Source organism: Rhipicephalus microplus, chromosome 7 (assembly GCF_043290135.1).
Source record: "Rhipicephalus microplus isolate Deutch F79 chromosome 7, USDA_Rmic, whole genome shotgun sequence".
Taxonomy (NCBI): Eukaryota; Metazoa; Arthropoda; class Arachnida; order Ixodida; family Ixodidae; genus Rhipicephalus; species Rhipicephalus microplus.
Genome location: NC_134706.1, coordinates 22,502,634 through 22,525,958, shown reverse-complemented (window position 1 = coordinate 22,525,958; position 23,325 = coordinate 22,502,634). Strand labels below are relative to the sequence as shown.

General features: G+C 44.4%; 1 long non-coding RNA gene across 1 annotated transcript; it reads right to left on the bottom strand.

Moving 5' to 3' along the window:
• Window positions 1-502: 502 nt before the first annotated feature.
• On the bottom strand, window positions 503-4,840 carry LOC142766852 (uncharacterized). The gene is made up of 2 exons (XR_012884617.1): window positions 4,619-4,840; window positions 503-750 (listed from the first exon to the last, which is right to left on the bottom strand). It is a non-coding gene; the product is annotated as an uncharacterized LOC142766852 (long non-coding RNA).
• Between the last annotated feature and the right edge of the window lie 18,485 nt (window positions 4,841-23,325).

Here is a 23,325-nt window from a genome sequence, read left to right as displayed (position 1 = left end):
ATAACGTCCGTCACTCTGTTAATTCTGCTAGGTTCTTTTTTTGTGAATTTTATTCATATTGTAATTTGTTTCATACCACGGTGCTGGGCTCTTTTCTAGTGTCTTCATCTTCACAGTCGCCACCACGTATTTCAGAAATGTCATTTGATGATCTCATCATTTTTTTTTCTTTTTCTGCGTCAGTGATATGGGGAAAGCCTGAGCGTGTGCTGTAAAGGTGCAACTGCTGCGTTGGCGTTTGCAGCGAGAATTTCTATCATTTGAACCCTGAAACGCTGGTAATATTGCTGATTGATCCAAGTGCATACATGCACATAAATAACACATACTGAAACAAATAAAGGTTCATGCCGACGTATATGCATGCAAACACAAGACTGACTGGAATATTCGCATTCGAGGTATTTGAGACTCAACGTCGATATGACGTTAAATTTTATTGGAATGCTCTTTGTTTCGTATAGCCATTACTTTTCTTGTTATGTGAATGAATAGCAGCAGGTTATTTATATGCTTTGTCTCGCAAACTTTATTCAGGGCGATTGTTTGAGGAAGCTTTGTACTCGTAGAAACAGTGATAGCCTAATTCACAGCGATTTTTACGAGTGCGGAAATACCCATGTTTACAGAAGCATCCTTCCCGGCAGTCACGTGTGCACCGTGTAGGCCATCCCTTCCACAAGTAACGGCATTTCCACTCGGAGCAACTGCCACTCACGCATTCCTTGTATTCCTCATGTTTTTTGCAAGCTGTATGTGAAAAAAATAAACACGTTAACGTTGAAGCACATACGCGATTGATTTTCATTGCACAGCTTACATCAATTTCTATTAGGACTGCGTTGGTCCCATTCAAGTTTGCTCTGAATTGTCCATTCGCGTACTCCACATTAATTAGAAAACAAAGCATGTTTACTGCACTGGGCACAAGCAACCTATACACGGGTTCTCTAATGCCAACAAGATCAGAAATCATCTGTTTCTTTTTCATTTCAAGTATGTAACTTTTATATTCGCGTCAGTGCACGCTCCAAATTTTAAACTTTCCCCGGAGTCACTAGATTGTAACAAATACAAGTGAATACGACATCTTGTTTCGCGACAGTGCTCATATTGATAAACACCTTTGCTTCCACAGGCACCGCGGATGGTTCCGCCAAATATGCAGTGCAATATTTTTCGCGCCCGCAGGCGGCTTGGACCAGTGCCTACGAATTAGCAATAAAATGTACAAAAGACTGAATAAAACCCCAAATATCGTTTTATTCGGTTACAAATGCCTCACAGAATCAGTTCTTTCAGTACCATAGTTTTAGAGCGCGCGAAAAAAAAAAACATGGACCCATAAAGACGTGACTCAAACAGGCACTACTTTGCAACAATGTTCATCCCACTAACAAGAATTCAGGTATTTAGGAAACATCACTTTATAACTAGAATGATTACACGCACTTTGCGAATGCTCCTATCTTTACGTGGAAAGGCTAACTCTTTACAAGAATGTGTAATCAAAGGTTTAGGTGTACAATTACCTGACAGCTTATCAATCATGTCCTGCTTGATCATTTCGTGGGTCAACCTACTTCTTGCGGTACAGAGAATTGAACACTCGCGAAAAATCGGCCTTCCTTCCTCTCGTTTTGAAAAACAGCCCTATTTCTGTGGCTTGTAGAAGCGTCCCACTTCCCGCGTACCGTTATGTTCACTAAAAATTGGTGGGGCTTTTCTTTTGCTCAAGCATCGAGAACAACCTTAACACATGGGGGCATATTATGGAATTAGCCCTTCGATCGACGAAAATGAGCCGGCTTGTTTGGTCTCTGTTGCAGCCGCGTTCATCGCCGCCCGCTCACGCTCGTTCACCCGCAGGTTCGACATACGTTGCGTAACGACATGTTGTAAATTTTAACGGTGATGGCAACAATGATGCTGACACCGATGCCAAAAACTTGTTGCGAGTGTTGATAGCCATTTCAGTCATGGTGTATACAAATGTTTACGTCCACTTCAATCGCAGGTCACCCACCACTCGTTTCGTCAAAGGGCTTAAACGTTAGTGTGCACATTCAAGCAGCCCTCCCAAGTCGACAACTGGAGATAGTTTACATACGTTAGGCTGTGTATGGCTGCAGAAGATCACTTTGCTGAATACACTACTATGTTCTACGATTGCACGGAACGCCGTGTTTCATTACCAATGTGAGAAGTTCTTTTTTGTCTCCGCTCAGAACAAATCGAACCAAAAACACACTGGGCATGCAATTTGGGCCTAATAGTGCATTTTTTTGCATGCAAGTACTGAGAGTACTTGATGGAAGAATAATTAGATGATTAGTTACACAGTCCTAAACTTGAATTAGTGAAACTCATACAAAATGATTGATTTGTGCAGTTTAACCTCCCAAAACCACCATATGATTATGAGAGACGCCGTAGTGGAGGGCTCCGGGAATTTCGACCACCTGGGGTTCTTTAACGTGCACCCAAATCTGAGCACACGGGCCTACAGCATTTCCGCCTCCCTCGGAAATGCAGCCACCGCAGCAGGGATTCGATCCCACGACCTTCGAATCAGCAGCCGTGTACCTTAGCCACTAGACCACCGCGGCGGGGCGAAACTAATACAAAAGAATGTTTTCCTCTAATTTCTTATTTGGAATGTATTACTGAGTGCCTTGTGATGATGTCACGCGCATTAGACGTGTTTATGACAGCGTGACATAATTCGTGAGTAAAGGGGATATATTTGCCCCACCAAGGTGGTGTAGTGGCTATAGGTACTCGGCTGCTGAGCTGCAGGATGAAATCCCGGTTGTGGCGGCTGCATTTTTTATGCAGGCGAAAATGCTGTAGGCTCGTGTGCTCAGATTTGGGTGCACACTGAAAAACCCCAGATGGTCGAAATTTCTTGAGCCCTCCACTAAGGCGTTTCTCATAACGATATGGTGGTTTGGAGACGTTAAACTCCGCATATCAATCAAAGCTGACTTATACAATCCTTAAATTACATGTAAACTCGAGCACAGAACATATGAAAAATACTTTACTTATGCACAACAGTTTAACAGGATTTGCATTGTGTGCTTTCCATGAATAACAAATTCAATACTTTCATGCATCGGTTTCGTGGCATTTCTTATCAGCATAAAATCATTATATTAATATCATTTGAGTTTGTAATACTTAACATACAAGTAGCCTGATAGAGCTTGTTGTATCAAAGCAATTAAAGCAAACATTCTGTTGTTATACTTGAACCACTAAGTTATTCCACAATGACGTGCCACTTTACAATGGACAAGTATGCATGGATAGCATGGTAGAACCCATGAATTTATGCCTAGAAAATTTTCGTCAAGAGGGTCTCATCAAGCATGAGGTCCATGGAACAGCTTTAATCTCTCCAATAACAGAATATTAAGTAGCCTAAATTGTTAACCACTTTTTTAAAACACAATATGAAGTCGCCGTTTGCCACATGCATTTTGTCGAGTAGCTTTAGGAAGCTACCGAATTGATGGCAACTTGTTTTGAATTGTGAAGGCATACAGAAGGAGAAATGAAAAAGGCATTGCTTACTGCTAGTGAATAGTTCTCCATCATTGTTCTATATCTTATGAGCATTTCTGGTTGCGTTGTTTGCAACTGACCAAAGCGTGGTTTTGTTGAGTCATGTTGTTTCTATTTGATACAAAACGGATAACATTTTTTTAATGTTACTAGCTTTTCATTAGTAGCTGCTAGTAGATTTATGTAGAAATGTTATGTGTGGTCCTAGGGTACATTACAGTATGTCAGCTAGCTGCTAAATATTGGAACCAACTTGCCCTCACAATGACTACCTCTAAGTACTGGCGACATTTAAAAATGCGTGAAGTAGCGTGTCGCGAAATTTTTTCTGAAAAACTAAATATGCAATTTTCATTTGAAATCACGGTCTACTACAGTGCCAAAATATGCAAGCTGACTAACTATTCTATGGTTTCGCCCTCTGTCTGAAGCATGCACGAATCGCAATCAACAACATTGTATCGTAAATAAATCACCAAGTCTATTGTCTTCTTAACATATAAGGCCAATCTATTGGCTTCAAACTAAACCTATATTTGTTTTTTTATTAGCCACATTTAACACATCATCGATGGACAAGTGTGGGCAAACGAGGGCAGTATCGTCAGCGTATATGACAAGAGTGAAGGCATGGAACATTTTGATCATAACGGAAAGTCGTTCATATAAAGAGAGCATATAATAGGTTCCAGTATCGATTGCTGGGTACTCTCGATGTAACCGTTAAAAATTCTGAAATAATGTAGCATAAATTAGCAATAGGTCGTCCTTTTTTAACGCAGCTTTCGAAAAATTGTAGCCGTCTCTTTGGCAGCCACAACAATTTGATTTGTTGAGTTTTATACCGTGACTAAAACGTCGAATACTTTTTGACATCAATAAAAACCCAAATTGCTATCATGCTCTTGCTTATATAGAAATATAATGCTTTTATAAGGTATATAAAATGTTTGTAGTTCATTCTGGGCTCACTCAACCTCTAGATACATGAAAACATAAGTTCAAGAAAATGTTGACTGCTCATTTTGCCATGAAATGTCATTCTTACCGGAAAAGTTTTGAGAACCTCCACGTGATGCAGTTGTTTCCCGAAGATTTTCGTATCCTTCAACATATAACTGAAGTGCACACACTGAAAAGAACATTAAGACGACAGCATATGCTGTATTACACATCTTGCGACAAGATAATATAGGGAAAAATCACAGACTTCTCATGAGTTTTTTTACACAGCCGATGCTGGCGCAGCCTCTAAGGACAATGCCTAGGTGTGAAGCATACATTAACTGCTCTTTTTGTTGATTGTTTGAAAAATCTTTGCGTGACCTCTTGCGTTCAAGCTTTTACTTGGAATCAGCAAATCTTCTGCCATCTGTTCGGATTCTCTTAAACGGCACTTTTTTCGTTTGTCTCAGTGAGAGTTTTCATGAACAATTCGGTCTTTAGAGAATCTTTTGAGAATTTATTCACAAAAATAACATGAGGAAAATGTATTGAGTCATTTCATCTTGTTTTCCTTTCTATTTTCTTGACACAGAGTGGAATGTGAGGAAGAAGAATACACGGAAATTATGTGCATTCCTCCCGCTAATAATGATTCATGGTGTAGTTTGGCGAAGTGTTTAACAAAGGTCTGATTCATAAATACATGTTCACTCAACATAATCAACTATTTCTTTGGATAAGCTGTAGAACCATTCTAAGAAAAGCATCTAGTATTCTCAAATTGGCTAAATATTTGTGTGTCGTTTGGCAAGTGACCATCATTATAGCCAACATTTCCAGTAGAGGCTTGAAATGGGCATAAAATTTTTCATCTGTTTTATATTAATGTGATCGAGTGAGTAAGAAAAGATGTACTGATAAAAAAAAAAGTACCTGTTTTTGCTTTTTCAATTTCTTTGAGCTCTGAAATATTTGCAACACTTAGAGGGATTAGAAACTGGCACCACAGTTCATATTCGTGTTTCACATTAAACATATGTGTAGAATCTTTAACACTCATTGTGACGCAATGAAGGGCACAATTCGTCAGCTGGGACTCGATATTGCAGTTCATGCTCCTGGATGAGGTCCGGCGAGACGCTAAGAACAAAAATCAGACGAGATCAGCTTCGCGTACGCCGTTATGACCCTCTAAAGAAACATTCTGACAGGGAATTCACTGGGCTTGAAATTCCCATTAGTGTTGCCTCCATCTAACGCGCAACGAGAGAGTGTCATGCACGATTACAACACCTCCGCGCAGAAGACCTTGATGCGTAAGCTGTTTCGGTCTACTTGGGACGTGGTCATGAGGCTGAGCCCTGTAAAAACTGAGCACGGAAGCGCTGTGGGGTTACAGATAATTCTAGAATACGTTAATGCGTTACGTGTGGTCAGTCGGAGAGCGGCAGTAAATATTTGGTGACTAAACTGATAACAATAAAATGTTAATGTTTGAGTGTACATCGTTTTGTTCATACTGGAGAAATGTTATTTGCCCCAGACCCTGCGTTACATTTAGGGTGGCATCTTATCGCAGTGTCACTCTGAGCGAGCAGCTGTGTAGAGTTTCCGGCACCGGTAGCTTTTTAGAGCTCCAACGCAAATTTTTTTGTTATTGTGAAAGACTCCCCATCAGCAGAAACATCCACTGTGGCAAGCGAAATGGCATTGTTTTGGCCAGCCAGTGATAAGACACCTGAATTTCCACTCTTCGCAGCAATTTAGACACGATCCAACTTTCTCGTTTCACCTACGGTCTGAGAAGCAAAAAAAACAGCAAGATAAAGCAGTGTCAAACTATGTGCCTCCCTCATTTTAAACTTGGGCCTGTTTTTGAAGTATTTTGGACGAATAGCTCTCTTCATAAAATGGTGTCCCAGGTAAGCTGTGATAAACATAGAAGAATGACGGTGTCATTGAGAGGGGGTTAGATAGCACGCGGGGTTTAAAAAGTTAGCAAATTTAGAATTTTCCGAAAATCGTTCTATTTTTACTCTTTATAAAGCATACATACCAGATCACATGCGAGCACTTTCAAAGTTGACTTCTTCATGGCTACAGATTCTCGCTGACTTACACTCTCACGTTTAAATTCACATATATGCCCAATAAAGTGACTGGGAGGATAGCCATCATGGTAGTTCATTGGTAGAGCATCGAACGCGTTATTCAAAGGTCTCAAGTACGGTTCCTGCCCAGGCAAGTTATCTTTTCACCCACTTTTCTTTCTTTGAATTTACCTGACGATTTGGTCTAATAACCTCCCCTATACTTTCCTTCGCAACATTGTCTGTTAGATTTCATTAATATTGTGTCAAAACACGGAAAAACTAGCCCTTTGATATACCTTTCATTCCCTTACATATATATATATATATATATATATATATATATATATATATATATATATATATATATATATTTATATATGATTAAAAAAAGAAATTCTGTGGGTCCGGTGCAAATATAATTAAAAATAAAGGAGCACACTTACGAACATTTGATAATTGTTTATCAAATTTATTTTTCAATTATATATATATATATATATATATATATATATATATATATATATATATATGTGTGTGTGTGTGTGTGTGTGTGTGTGTGTGTGTGTGTGTGTGTGTGTGTGTGTGTGTGTGTGCGCGCTCTTCTCTTGATATTGTATAGGTGTAGCCCCTTCAGCAACAGTGTGCAGCCACACCTACAGCTGGACTTGTATCTTCCACTGATTTTATGCCCTGCAGGAAACCAAAGGCGAAAAAGAGAAGCAGCCATTTCAGCGTTGTTTTGTCTTGTATCATGTGATGTCTTCTCAAAACATTTGTTGCCACCTGTTTCCTCGCACTATACACTTATGAAATTATCAGACAATACTTAATATGAAAGTGTTTTTTTCGACCACCGACCAGTGCGTTTGCAAAGTCTGCAATTATATACAATGGATGTTCGGTTTATATCTGTGTTTCACTTGTACAATGGCTACCATTTTGTGTAATGTCCAGACTTATTACGACCAGCAGGTGATTGCATGATATGCTTTTATAACGTTATCTATACTGCATTACAATGACAAACTTTATCATACCTTCCGAATTTATTTTAATTTCGTATAGCTGTTTTCAAGCAAGCTTTTATGGCTCATTCTCTTCAAGTTAGCCTTGGTCGGCTCATGATGCGTGACGTCATTATACAGTATAGTAAAATACACAATGTGTACAGTAGAAAAGAAGTATATAGTGCTCATTTTATAACTTTGTGATTACTTTTTTTTAACTCGATGAGTTCGTTCCCGTTTCTGCTTTGAAATGGGAACTTTTTACAGAATCTGCATGACTTTATTACGTTCTACTGTACTCCCATATTTTACCGCAAGCATGGTACGGTATAAAAAAACAACTAGCAACGAGCGGGCTGCTGCCACGTCGGAAGCGATGGTGGCTGGAAATTTTAAGGTTAACTTATGACTACAGATAAAAAAAACTTTTATAGTGGTCGTGTAGCAGAAATATTAAACCTATTTTCATTCATGGGGACGTTGAACTATGTGTTAATTTAGGTGGAACTTCACAAAGACAATTACAAGTTAATGTAACGCCGTGATGTTAAGCCTACGCTCACTACACAGGTAAAGGGTAAATTTGTGACAGAATATTTATAAAATAACGCCACGCGAATCTATGGGCACACTGTAGTCTACAGAGATGTTATCAGATATCATTGATGTTCCTTGAATGTTCACTACAAAAGCAAAGATTCGCAAACCACCACACAGGACTTCACATCATAGAACACTGCGTACACCTTTCTGAAATCTCCTCCAGGTTGCAGGTTGCATGAAAAGACGAAGAAGTGTGTTTTGAATAGGAGCTACTTCTGCTAACTCCGGCGTATTTCAGTTGTAATTTAAGTCTGTTGATCAGTTTTCGCTGCTCCCTTGGAGGGGATGGATGTAGACCACCCCGGGCGCCTGCCGGCACCAGCGGCGTCAGCGGCGGCCGCCTCCAGGAAGCGGATGGGACAAGCGAGTGACAGCGACAGTGAAGATACTCATCCTTACTATCTCAGCAGTGAGGACTTTTCAGATGACGGTTTTCAACCTGTGCTGAGCCGCAAAGCGAAGAGGAGGAACATGAGGACATCCTCATCCTCAACTATTTAAACTGTAAGTGAAGCGCCAAAATCGAACACTTGTACCATCCTGTTCCCGCCTGCACTTCCTACCGTCAGCATGAAACGCCTTAACAGGCAGTCTGGTTCGAGATCTCTGGAAACGCTCGTGCCAAATGAAATCACGGATATAAGAGTGAACGCCAGAAAGAATATACTGGCTGTGGACGTTTTGCACGCAATTGCGTCGGGCGTTCTGCGCAGTGTAACTGACTTGGACGGCAACCAGGTGCGCTCTCATGTTCCCTTGGGATGTGATGTAGTAACCGGCGTGATCTACGACATAGACGTGGCTATTTCCAATAATGACTTACAATTTCTTGTCAAGCCAAACACTGATACTCCAATTGTTGATGTCACCCGGCTAGGCAAGTCTCGCTGTGTGAAGATTGCGTTTAAGAGCACATCACTCCCCTCTCTTGTGAAGGTGGGGTACTTCAGACATGCTGTGCAGCCTTTCATTCTAAAGCCTCTCCAGTGCCGTAAATGCATGAAACTTGGACATGTGAGCAGCGTCTGCGAGAAGTCGGTGGTATGCTACCGCTGTGCCGAGCCCCATGAAGCGGATAAGTGCGTCGCAGCTGTCAAAAAATGCTCTAATTGCAATGGATCCCATGAAGCCACATCGAAGGACTGCCTGCGGATTCAGAAGGAAATCGCCATCTTGAAGGAAATGGTGCGCAATCACTCATCTCATCAAGAAGCCGCAGCTAAAGTCAGAAGGCGTCGTTCACGTCAACGTTGGTCTTCAAGGACGCCCGCTACCTCCTCGACACGTTTGCCAGATCCCTCATCAGTACCACCTCCTTTGCCGCCCAGACCACATGCCGTGGGAAAGGCAGTAAAGGACAAAAAGCCAGTGAGCATACCTTAACTGCGACAGAGTAGCCTGCACTTCAAAGGAAAGCAGCATCAAGTGAACCGAAGGAGTTTCATGACGGCCAGTCCGCGATCCCGGTTCGAGATCTTTCCAACCAAGACAGGCAAGTGACTGCAATCGTGCAATCATTAATTGCCACGATTCGCACGCTACTGAGCAGCATACAATCTCCGTCTGCTAAGAGTGCACTGCAAATACTGGATGCACTGAATCCAGTTCTTGCTAACGTCGTATAAGCGCAATGGCTCAAGAAAATCTCATCTTCCGCACTGAACTTAAAAGTGCGTCGATTTTTCAGTGGAATGCCAGAGGCATGAAGTCCCGTATCTCGGACTTTCGCTAATTTGTTCGGGCCAATCAATTCCCTATACTTGTCATATGTGAACCAAACGTATCAACGCCTTATAAATTGTCCGGTTATGAAGCTTTTCGTTCAGCCACTTGCGAAGAACGAAGCAAAGTAATTGTTTACATTCGCACAGACTTGACTTATCTTTCGCACTCAATAAGTTCAAATGACGACAATCAGTACGTCTGTCTTCGTGTAAAGAAGAATGCGGTTTTGTTCACGCTTATTGGTGGGTATATATCTCCGTCATCACAATTTAACTGCGACAGAATAAAAGACATCTTAATGAGGACCGATGGGCCTTGGGTCGTCACCGGTGACTTCAATGCCCATCACATGCTTTGGGGGAGCACTAGGATGAATGCCAGGGGCCGGAACATTGTTAAAATCGCTTCTGATTACGACCTTTCCATCATGAACGATGGTACCCCCACATATCTGCGGGGTCTCACGTATGGCAGTTGCCTTGACCTGACATTGGTGTCACGGTGCTTCTCTCACAAAGTTAAATGGTTTTGCGATATTGAGACTCATGGGAGTGATCACATACCCACCTACGTGACGATCGATGGTGTCATAAAAAATTTATCTTCCGGTGTTGTAATTGGCACTGACTGGTCGATGTTTACATCGCGTATTGAGGACGCTTGCCAAGAAGGCCTCGCCTGCAGCCTGGAAAATACCATAGCGGAAGCTATGCAAGCGTCCAAATGTAAATTACCATTTTCGTCTAAAATAACACAGTTTTAAATCGAACTTGAAAGATTACGAGCTATACGAAGGCGTGCTGAACGACGATACAGACGCACAAGACCAATTTACGATCTGAGGGAAGCAAGGCGGCTCCAGAAAAAGATTCAACGACGCATTTACAAGCTGGAGAGCGAACGCTGGAAAGCATTTTGCGAATCTCTAGACCCTCATAAACCGCTGCCATCTATCTGGAGAACAGTTCGTGGTCTTCGCTCCTCTCCACAACAACGGCACCCTTTTAAAGCTTTGGCACTCCATCATGGAAAAACAGAACTCGAGGTGGCTGAAGAATTTTGCACGAGAGTTGCCGGGAATATTATGAACGAGAACATCGACGCCGTGATCATTCCTGAGACGCGATTACCAGAAATGGACATTCCATTCACCATGGAAGAACTGGAAGGTGCGTTAGTCGCTTCTAAGCGCATGTCATCGCCAGCTACTGGTGGTATTACTTATAGTGCGTTGGGACACCTTGGACAAAAAGCCAGAAAAGAACTTTTAATATGCTTCAGCAACTCCTGGCTCAGCGGCAGTGTTCCCCGAGAATGGAAAATAAGTCGATTAATACCACTTTTGAAATCGGGAAAATCACCATTGGACTTGACAGCGTATTGCCCTATTGCCCTCGCAAGCTGCCTCGGAAAAGTGATGGAAAGAATGGTTCTATTTCGTCTCGAGTGGTACTTGGCACGATACACCAAATACCCTTCTTGCATGGCAGTCATTCGTCGGGGCCGCTCTTCCATCGACTGTGTCCTTGACTTATCGACATTTGTTCAACAAGAAAAAAGTCGCAAGCGCATATCAGTGGCACTCTTTCTTGGCGTGAAGGGTGCATATGATAATGTAGCTCACGATGCCATCCTCACTTCTCTCGCAGCAATGGGCATTGGTGGACGAATGTTTCAATGAATAAAAGATTATATCGCTGGTAGGGGTTTCTTTGTGCCAACATATGAGGGTACAACTGCTGAACATTACACCTACTGTGGAGTACCTCAGGGAGGTGTTTTAGGCCCCACATTGTTCAATGTTGCCCTAATTGGTCTGGTGAAGGTTCTGCCAAAGTCGGTGTGCCTATCCATATACGCCGATGATATTTGCCTCTGGAGTGCTGCAATTACTCGCCCTCAGGTGCGGGCAGCAACCCTCACAACAGCCTACCTTCAGAAACAAGGTCTAACTATATCAACTGTGAAGGGCACGTTGATGGCGTTTACACGCAAACCAATGACGCCATACCCTGTTTACATCAATGGGCAGAGCGTCAAATATGCACGGACGCATCGTTTCCTGGGCAGAAAGAAGTCGACAGAAGTCTTTCGTGGAGCCCGCATTGTGCGTACTTGAAGAAGAGACTGCTATCTATTGTGCATATAATGAAATTCATGTGCGGGAAAGCATGGGGAACTTCTGTGGCCTCCATGCTACAGCTGTACAGGGCCGTAATTCTGGGTCTATTGCGCTACAGCTTGCCGGTACTGACTAACACTTGCAAATCCAATATTCATTCATTGGAGAGTTTGCAGGGTCAGGCACTGCGTATCTGCCTCGGACTGCCCCGATGCGCTTCTACTTATGCCACAATCATGCTTGCCAAAGAGCATCCGGTCAGGACATATAGAGTTGTGGATTGCCTCAGAGCGCACTTTCGACATGCTAGCCGTGTCCCTGACCACCACATGGTTCTTCTACCCTCCGGAAGACCACGTGCTACGTTTTCAGACGTCATAGCCAAGCACCTAAACAGCATTCCATCAGGATATACGCCAGCTGCGAGAATGGCATGTCCTTTGTGGTGCTTCGACCAGCCACAAGTACGTCTAGAAATTCCGGGAATCAAAAAGAAAAGCAATCACTCCAGAGTAGCATTGAAGCAAGCAATACTGCGATTATTACATGAGTTGTACTTAGACCGAACGCATATATGCACTGATGGGTCCGTCTTGTCCAGCAGCTCATCAGGTGCCGCTGTAATTCCGGCTGCAGCAATGACAGTCAAGTTTAAGTTGTCGCATATGACTACATCTACAGCATCAGAGCTTGCTGCTATAAGGGCTGCTTTATATATCTCGTTCGAGAACGTCCAGGAAAATGGGTTATATTTTGTGATTCGAAGACAGCGCTTCAGAGTTTGCAGTCTGCCATGCGTAGGAGGAGTCATGACCAATTGGTACAAGAAATACGACATTGCCATCATGAAGCTCTAGCACGAGGGCATGATATTATATATCAAAGGCTGCCTGGACATATCGGTATTACCGGAAATCAATCAGCCGATTATGCAGCCCGCTCAGCCCATGAAGGAACCCGTGAAGTCCCGATTCCTCTATCAAGGAATGATGCAGCAAGACAACTTTACCTGCTGGCTCGAGATCTCACACGCACGTTATGGTCGTCTACCAGCTTCCAAAGGTGTCCATTTTATGAACTGGATCCTTCGCTCAAGCTGAAGCTACCATCACAACTTTCCCGCTTCGATGCGACACTGTTATGCCGCCTTTGGTTGGGTGTTGCATTTACAAAGGTGTACTCCTTTCGCATTGGTATGGCAGACACTCCAACATGCGAATACTGCGGAGCTGAAGAGACCATCGAACACGTCTTGTGCAGCTGCGCTTGCTACAACACACAGCGATGCCAGCTCCGGATGGTTTTGAATCAACTTGACCCCGGACCATTTTGTGTGCAGAAGATACTAGGACCTTGGACATCTGTCTCAGTTGCGCAGAAAGCAACTAAAGCACTGCTACTTTACCTAAAGTCAACAAACCTAAGCGACCACCTGTAGACTGTGTGTGTTCCCCGAGTGTGCTCGTGATTGTGTGTACCTTCTCATCTCTCTGCAACCTCTTTTCTCCCCTTTATTCCTTCCCCAGTGCAGGGTAGCAAACCGGATGTGCGTCTGGTTAACCTCCCTGCCTTTCCTTGCATCTTTATCTCTCTCTCTCTCACTGAAATCTCACTTGGCGGTTTTCTGATGCGCGAAAAAAATTGGTGTAAGTACTTATCTCGCGCATGCTGCTCGCAAAGAAGTAGCTAATAGAGCGTTAAAGAAAAAGAACAAAAGAGCACACAAGTGCGCTTTGTACTGTCAAGTCCTTGCATTTTCATTTTACAATGGCTAGCTGTCGTGGCGTCCCTTCAATCTATACAATTGGTGGTTGTTGTGCATGCAGCAGCCGCAGCTGGTGTTCGTCTCCCTTATATCACATGAAATGCAAACTTTACGAGGTTCTGTAGTATTTGCGGTTGAGCTAGTTGGTGCTTATATAAATTTGATGTTCTATTTCACACCAAAATTACGACCACAAAAACGAAAAAAAATCACATGGAGCGTCCATATTGTCTTTGCGTTTTCATCGTTTGTGTGGTCGCGATTTTGGCGCAAGATGAACTATGAAACTCATATGAGGTTCCTTACGCATTTAGCTAAGATGCCTGGAGAAGAAGCGATCTTTTTCTTAGTACAATCTAATTCCGTTCTTTTCACAAGCGATAGTTTTTATCTCTCAAGAAACATTTCAGGACTTCGTCTGTTATGTGTGCGCCTCTGTTGTCCTCTTCTTTTGCACTGCTACCTGAGGATATGTTAAACCAACTAGCCGATAAGTTGAACCTTCTGCTCCCCCCCTTGTTTCTAGATGCCTCTCGCATTAGGCCCCTACTGCCAAGCAACACTGCCTTGTATAGACCTTATGATGTGACGTTCCTTTATGCCATGTCACAAAAACGTCACAGAGGCATCGCCAATCGTGGCAATCCACGACGTTGTTATAACGACATATGTGATGGTTTTATCACATGATGTCATTCTACGTGAACTTGTGCAAAAGTAATGGAGGAAAAAAACACTTTGGCTCCGCGGACAACATGTTTGACAATGCAGTCGATCAATTGCATTATAATTGCGTGATTTTAATGAAGTTTTACGTTAACAAGAAATTGGAATGTTAAAAAAACCTATCGGTGAAGCTAAGTGAATTGGTGCTGATTGCGTAAATTGGGAAGCCTATATCATTCACTAAGATGAAACTAAATGCCCTCAGTAGAAGTGGCGTATTTATTGGCACTGAATGATTCACCTTGATACGCAAAAGAAGAGTGCTCTCGTGAAAATAGTGCTTCTGCCGTGCTCGATGTGTTAGTTTTCTACGATCCCATATTGACAATAATTTCGGTGATTTATGAACAAGCACTACGTACAGACGCATTCAAGTACGCAGCCCTTAGTTCACACCTTGGTTGCCCCTTGTCCGTACGGCGAACAGCATTTCAACTTGGCGAAGGTACTCTGTTGAAATTCCTAGTAAACTTCGTGCCTAAGACAGCCAGCATGTGTAATGATTTTATCTGCTTTTAAAAAGGTTTTTAAAGTATGCACTTTACGCGTCATCAACGTTCATGCCATTAGCAAGTTCACCACATTTTGCACGCATAATTGCTTGTGGTTTAGAGCATATTACTCTATTATGCGATTAAAACAAACTCTCCAGCCCCTTTTAGTCAATAGTTACTAATGTTAAAACTAAAGTCTAAAAAAATCACGGCATATCCACGAACTGAAGGATGATGAGGGGGGCGAAGCGTCCGTCTGCCGTTCATGCATTCGCCCATCCGTCCAATCATGGGTTGATCGGTCTGTCGGTGCGTCTGTCCGTCTGTCTGTCTGTATGTCCGTCCGTCTACTGAACACTCCAAGTACCAACATCTTGCATCTTTTCATTATATATTATGTACAGGTACCGCTCCCTAGCAGACATTCCAAGAACTTAACTCTCCTGTGGCGCATACCCGAGAGAGGTGGTTACTACAGAGGACAATCGGGCGACGTCTAAAGGAGCTTTTTTCATCATATATTGAATATATACAAGTACGGACATCTAGTGGACATTCCAAGAAACATCTTTTCATCACATATTGATTATATACTTGTACCATCACCTACCCGACATTCCAGGAACTAAACTCTCCTGTGGCACATACCCGAGACAGGTGGTTACGACAGAGGACGATCGGGCCACTCCTGAAGGACCTTCGCCCTTAGAAATTTCCCGGCGTTTTCGGACCGATTCGGTTCCTCCTTCAAGGGTAGCTGTCCGGCTCACTCCGAACCTTGTGACTTTTCTTAGTGGTGTCAAGTCAAGCCAAGTTTGTGGTGTCCCCCTCTCCATCGTCCTTCTTCCCGCAGTTCTTGTTGCTCGGTGTTTTCTCGATTGCCTCCACAGACAATGCACTCCGCAAGGTCTTAAATGTTCCCTTGTGTTGTTTAGATAAGCCAGGACTTTAAGAACTGCCTTTTTGTGCGGCGACGTTTCGTGTCGATGACCCGGACGGCGTCGAAGTTCATGAAATGAACCATCCTTTTGTAGAGAACTGCGAGAAGATGCACGATCGCTTACATTGTAGTAATCTACAATTTACACTTCTCGAGTAACATCACGCAACAAAAAGTATGTGCTATAGTATATGAAGTGCGCAGTATAGACAGGATATCGCTCTCACGTCCAACTTTGAAAGAAGCACCTTAGGAGACCTCCAAATTTATCAGTATTCCGTCCATTGAGGAGCTTCTAGCCAAGCAAGAATAAGGGGCACTTTTTTTCTTTTTGTTTGGCGCTCGCTTGCAGCGCTGCCTGGCCGTAATCGCTGCATCACTCAGGAATGAGACATGTGCAAGCTTACGCTGCTTTGAACTCACTCCGTTTTGGTCAGTGGACTTTCACGACAGCCATTAACCATGTTCTGGCAGAGTGTGTATTTTCACACAGTTCATACGCTTACACACGGAGTCATTAATGTTTATCAAATCTTTTCATTCCATCCAGCGTTGTTGTCAGGGAAAGTTAATCCATATAGTGCCTTTACATCCCTTAAGCCCAACTGAGGGCACCTATATTAGAATAGGTTTAAAACAACGTACTGAACTATTTTTCCCAAATGTCACACTACAGCTAAAAAAAAGTCCCAACGTGTGACTTAACCTTCAGGTTTTCATCCTTGCTTTTGTGAAATAGTCATAGTGCTAAAAAATGTATAAGTGCAAAGTTTTGAACGGTTCTCGTCGCAACAAAAAAATAGCAATTTTTTTTGTACGGCTGAAAATACACCCCCGCCATTCGTTGACTATGCAAGAACCATTATTTTTTCAGCGTCTTCGCAACGTACTCTGCGCTATTCATGAGTGATCCTTTCAGATGTTCGTTCTTTTATATATGAACTATATGGTAAGAAAGCGGATTTGGCATGGTAAGATTTATTCCGCTTATAACGTAGTAACGCAATGATTGTTGTCCTCTCTTTAAAAGAGATTCCACAGCTGCTTGTTCCAAGTGTTTTGAGGGTTGCAGGAGTTTTCGTAGTAGTTCCACTAGCTGTAGCTGAAAGAAAGAACAAAAATGAATCATAACACTGCTGACAGATCATCAAGCCTTCATGTGACTATAGCTTTCACGCTCAACACACCACTTCCGAATTGAATAAATTCCGACGGGCTGCTTTTTAGGATTCAAGTGCACCTCTCAGTTCACGATGACTATAGAAAAAGCGCAACAAACGTACCTGCATTCAATAGAACGCAAGAAGAAGTGCAGGTACGCCATACTTAGGAAAATAACGTAATAGTTAATTTATACCAGCTTTGCACCAGTGGTACTCAGCCTGAGAGGATTAGGAAACTGGGCAGCTGTCTTTGTATGTTTACCGTTCTTGTTCTTCCTCCCTCTCTTTCTTTTCGTATTGAGTAGTTATATTGCCTTTTCTGTCTCTTTGATTCTCTTTATTTATATTTCCTCTATATTTTGTTTCTCTCTCTTTCAATTACTCGATGACTTCCTCTTCTTAATTTTCTATACGTGTTTATATTTGAAGTGCTCTACATTTAACATCACCATCAAAGCGCTCGAAGAACAAAAGGAAAAATACTCTTTCTTAGGGCAAACAAGCGCTTGTATGCATACGCCGAATTTATTTTTATTGCGATAGCAATTATAGGGACACTCTCAGCTGAATTTTGCCTTCGGCGTTGGCATCGATGCCACGCGCCATATATATATATATATATATATATATATATATATATATATATATATATATATATATATATATATATATATATATATATATTGTGAGCGCTGACTATGTACTTCATCTTCATCTGTATGACCAAACCATTGTAGTGATCATCATCGTATGTCACGCGGGCTGGCTCTCTATCTCGTGCGTCTGGATTAAAAAGATAACCTGGTTGCTGCCATACCGGACGTGGTCTCATAAGTGGTGGAACGTGCTTTGGTTCCCACATCCTCCTGCTCTACCCGTCACCCCTGGAGCTCCAGTCTGGTCGACGGTTGTGCCCTCAAGCAACAGCGATGGCAGAACCCAACGCGTCCGCTACTGCAACCGCACCTTCTTAGCCAATTATGCTTCACTACACCGTGAGTACATCTCATCGAGACCCTCCGGTATTTTCCGGCCTTCGCAACGAAAACGTCGATGAATGGCTGGACAGTTATGATCGAACCAGCGTTTGTAATTATTGGGACGAGGCGCACAAACTGCGCAACGTTCCTTTTTACCTCGATGGCGTCGCTAAAACGCGGTATTACAACCACGAGAGTGACTTCTCCAATTGGTCGGCTTTCACGGGGCATCTCCGTCAGGTATTTGGCACGTCTGCAGGATGTTCTGTATTAGAGAAACAGAAGCTCGCAACCCGCATCCAGGGGGACGACGAATCGTATACGTCCTACATTGAAGATATTCTGGCTCTCTGTCGCCGAACACAAAATGACATGACGGAGGCCGCTCGCATTCGACATCTACTGAAAGGTATCAACTCTGTGGCCTTCAATGCTCTCGTGATCCAGAATCCGACTATTGTCCGGGACGTCACCACTACATGCCAACGCCTGGACGCGCTACATTCCATGCGCCTTCTACACGCCTCCTGCGACGCTCACTTTACCAAAGAGCATGAATTCCGGGCCCTTATCCGCACAATTGTCAGAGAAGGACTTCACGGCCTTATTCCAGGCAACCCTACCGTTGCGTCTGTCCACACACCTCCTCCCAACCTGCGAGAGATAATCAAGGACGAACTGGCATCAATGACAAGTACTGCACATGCCTCGTCTCCTGTGTGCTTCCCAGTGCCTTCGTACGCAGAAGTTGCATCGCGGGCCCCTGCACCAGTTCCAACCGCGCCAGCGGACGTCAGATGCGACCATGTGGCTGCGATGACAACGCAAGCGCCAAGGCCACGCCACTATTCTTTCTACATGGCGTCTGCCGCGCCCCATCTGCTTCTACTGTGGCATAAGGGATCATATATCCCGTTTCTGCCGCCGCCGTCAGCAGGATGAACGACGTGGTTACTCAGCTTACGGGAGAGACTTTGCCCCGAGACCCGATGAATACGATCCCGCACCGTATCCATCCACCTCCCGTCAGTCGCCCTCCCCTCCAGGGTCTCATGCTGGGCCTCATCCTTCTCCTTCATCTCGCCGCCGTTCTCCGTCACCGTTTCGGCGTACGTCATCACCCCTGCGTCCCGCTCCGATCTCTCTGGACTCGGAGAACTAGAAGGTGCAGTTTTTTGGGAGAAAACTGCTTGTTGTCAGAACCTTACAACTCCTCCGTCTCGTCCAGCTAATTTACTGCCTGTTTGTGTGGAAGGTGTTTTTGTTGACACTCTTATAGACACTGGAGCCGCAATTTCGGTAATTGATCGCGAATTGTGTTTTCGCCTGCGTAAAGTGCAAACTCCTTGTTCCGGTCCCATGTTATGCGGTGCTAGTGACAGTCCACTTTGCCCGACCGGAATGTGTACTGCTCGTGTTGTCATTGATGGAATCCATCATCAATTGGCTGTGCTGTCTTCGTGCGCTCATCAGATAACCTTAGGCTGGGACTTCTTGTCAGCTGCATCTGCTGCATTTCGTGTGGATGGCCCCTCATCCGTATTACTGACACTGAGCTTTCGTCTGCTGCCGAGCTTTCGTCGCCCAACCTTGTCACAGCTGCGGATTTCCTCCTGCCTCCCGGACAAGAACATGTCCTTACGATCAAGCCACGAGACATTCAAGATGGTGACGCTGTGGTTGTTCTTTGCCAGCGCTGCATTTTTCGAGGGATCACCATCGCACCTTGTTTAGTGCGGTTCCCACGTGGTTATGCGAGCATCACCGCCTGCAGCACGACGCCAGAAACCACTCCTTCTTCCAGAGGGGACCACTGTGGCCAGCATCACAGAAAAAGCGCCTGTTTGTGTCGTCACTGGTTCATCTGCTTCATTATTCTCAAAGTGTATGCCAGCAGAAGATTCATATCCTGCTCTTAAGGCCACTTTGTGTAAACATCTCAACCCAATGCAAACTGATGTCTTGCTAGCGTTAATAATGAAGCACAAAACTTGCTTTGACGTTTGTTCCCAAGGTCTGGGTCAAACAACACTGGCCGCTCATCGTATCGACACGGACATATCCTGTGTCATTTGCCGCCGCCCTTACCGTGTGTCGGCTTCTGAACGCAAGCTTATAGAAGAACAAGTCCACGACATTGCTCGCGCGACATTGCTCGCGCGCAACGTCATCAGGCCTTCGACAAGCGCATGGTCTTCTCCTGTCGTACTAGTGAAAAAAAAAGGATGGCTTGATACGGTTTTGCATTGATTACAGATCACTCAACAAAATCATTCGTAAAGACGTCTACCCAATGCCTCGCATTGACGACACTCTTGATACTTTACAAGATGCCGAGTACTTTTCAAGTCTCGACTTGCACTCCGGTTATTGGCAGATTCCAATGCACGAGTCTGATAAAGAGAAGACTGCGTTTGCTACGCCAGATGGGCTCTTTGAATTCAATGTGATGCCTTTCGGCCTGTGCAATGCCCCAGCCACAATCAAACGGATGATAGACACGGTACTGCGGGGATTAAAATAGAAAACCTGCCCTTGCTACCTGGACGACATTGTCATATTTTCGTCCAGCTGTTCATAGCACCTGGAACGGCTAGACAAAGTCCTCACGTGTTTAGCTAAGACCGGTCTCCAGCTCAACACTAAGAAGTGTCGGTTTGCCAGTCACAGCTTCAAGGTATTAATGTCGTCAGTAAACATGGCGTTGAGCCCGATCCCGACAAGGTTGCCGTGGTACTGCACTTTCCTACACCAACCACACAGAAAGACCTCCGCAGCTTCCTTGGCTTAGCGTCGTATTTCCGCCGCTTTGTACGTGATTTCGCTACTATTGCGGCTCCTCTGCACAAACTTCTGACCACGAGCGCACCCTTTGTCTGGTCGGATGACTGCAAAGCCGCTTTTCACACCCTCAAGCGATGCCTCACATCACGGCCAGTGCTTCGCCATTTCGACCCTGCAGCACCTACTGTGCTACACACGGACGCAAGTGGACTTGGCATCGGTGCTGTCATTCCTCAGCAGAACCACGCTTCCGAAGAACAAGTCGTGGCCAACGTGAGCCGTACTGTGTCACCTGCTGAGCGAAACTACAGCATCACTGAGCAAGAATGTCTCGCCATCGTGTGGTCCATACAAAAGTTTCGTCCTTACTTATACGGCCGGCATTTCACAATAGTGACTGACCATCATGTTCTGTGTTGGTTATCGTCTCTCAAAAATTTGTCGGGACGCCTTGGCCGTTGGGTACTACGATTGCAAGAGTATGACTACAGCGTCACATATAGCTCGGGCCGAGAGCACCAAGATGCCGACGCTTTGTCCCAATGCCCGCTCTCACAAAGCGCCGAAGTGTCACCTTCCATTGTTCGTCACCGCCCGCCAAAGTGACCAAACAGACGGCTGCTGCTTCGAAACAGTTAGTGTCCTCGGCGGACCTTCTTTCGTCCACAGATCTCGCCTCGCTCCAACATGCCGATACCTACTGCCTCACAATCATCGATCGGCTCCCTGGCTTATCGCGTGCTCCAAACAGCCGCCTAAGACGACAACTTGCCCGTTTCAAGCTTTAAGAGGGGATATTATGTCGGCAAATTTACCATCCTTTCGGTAACCAATGGGTTCCCGTCATTCCTCGCTCACTTCGTCTGGAAGTTCTACAAGCGTTTCATGACGATGTGACAGCTGGCCCCTTAGGGTTCCACAAGACCTACGACCGCCTCAAGACTCGCTGCTTTTGGCCTAGCCTCTCCACTTCTGTCGCCAGGTACGTCGCTTCCTGCGCGTCATGCCAGCACCGAAAACATACCACGTTTCTTCCCGCGGGGCCATTGCAACCACTGCCGTGCCCGTCCACTCCCTTTGAATTTGTGGGCATAGACTTATACGGACCTCTTCCGCTTACGCCAGCGGTCACCGTTGGATTGTTACTGCCGTAGACCACCTTACTCGCTACGCGGAGAAAGCAGCTCTTTCATCTGGTGCTGCCTCTGAATTAGCCCATTTTTTCCCTCGCGCCATTATTTTACGACATGGCGCACCACGTGTGCTCCTTAGTGACCGCGGCAAGACATTTTTATCACATATCCTTGCTGAAGTCTTTCAGGCCTCTAACACCATCCACAAGACCACATCAGCGTACCACCCAGAAACTAATGGTCTGACTGAGCGTTTTCACCGAACTTTGTCCGACATGATCTCTATGTACGTGCAACCAGATCAAAAAAACTGGGACACAATAATTCCTTTCGTCACGTTCGCATATAACACTGCCATACAGCGTACGACGAATTTCAGCCCTTTTTTTCTCGTGTATGGCTGTGTACCAACTTTTGTTCTGGACACCACCTTTTTGTCCACACCTTCCAATCCATCATCATCTCTCCCGGAAGAGTTCGCCGCTCACATCGCCCGCTACCGTGAAATCGCCCGTGCCAACACTGCTACCATTCAGGACAAGAGAAAAATCGACATTGATGCGAAGCGTCGAGTTGTGTTCCGCCCAGGCGTCGAAGTCCTTTTGTGGACACCTGTTCGTGTACCTGGGCTCTGCGAAACATTGCTTCACCAATATCTCGGTGCATACACCGTCCTGGAACGAACATCTGAAGTCAACTATCGCACTGCTCCTGTCAACGCGGCTCCGGATCACCGTCGCCGCCACACTGAGATTGCCCACGTCTCTCGACTGAAACGATATATTCGGCGTCCCAACCCTTTCTAACTTGCTGCCCTCTTTCGCGAAGGGGGGGGGAATAGTGTGAGCGCTGACTATGTACTTCATCTTCATCTGTATGACCAAGCCATTGTAGTGATCATCATCGTATGTCACGCGGGCTGGCTCTCTGGCTCGTGCGTCTGGATTAAAAAGATAACCTTGTTGCTGCCGTACCGGACGTGTCTCATACCATATCTATATATATATATATATATATATATATATATATATATATATATATATATATATATATATATATATTTATATATATATATATAGATTGTGTTGTAACGGTGAAGGCAAGCCAAGTCCCCACAGCAGATGAAGATGATGACCACTCATGATGATGAACATGTGTAGAGATAGTAGATGTGCTTAATAAATGCCTACACTAACTTTCCCCCCACGTGAAAGCGGTCATGATGACCGCAATTCTTGGCCGCAGTTTGAAGTGAAGAGGAACGCCGTATGAAAG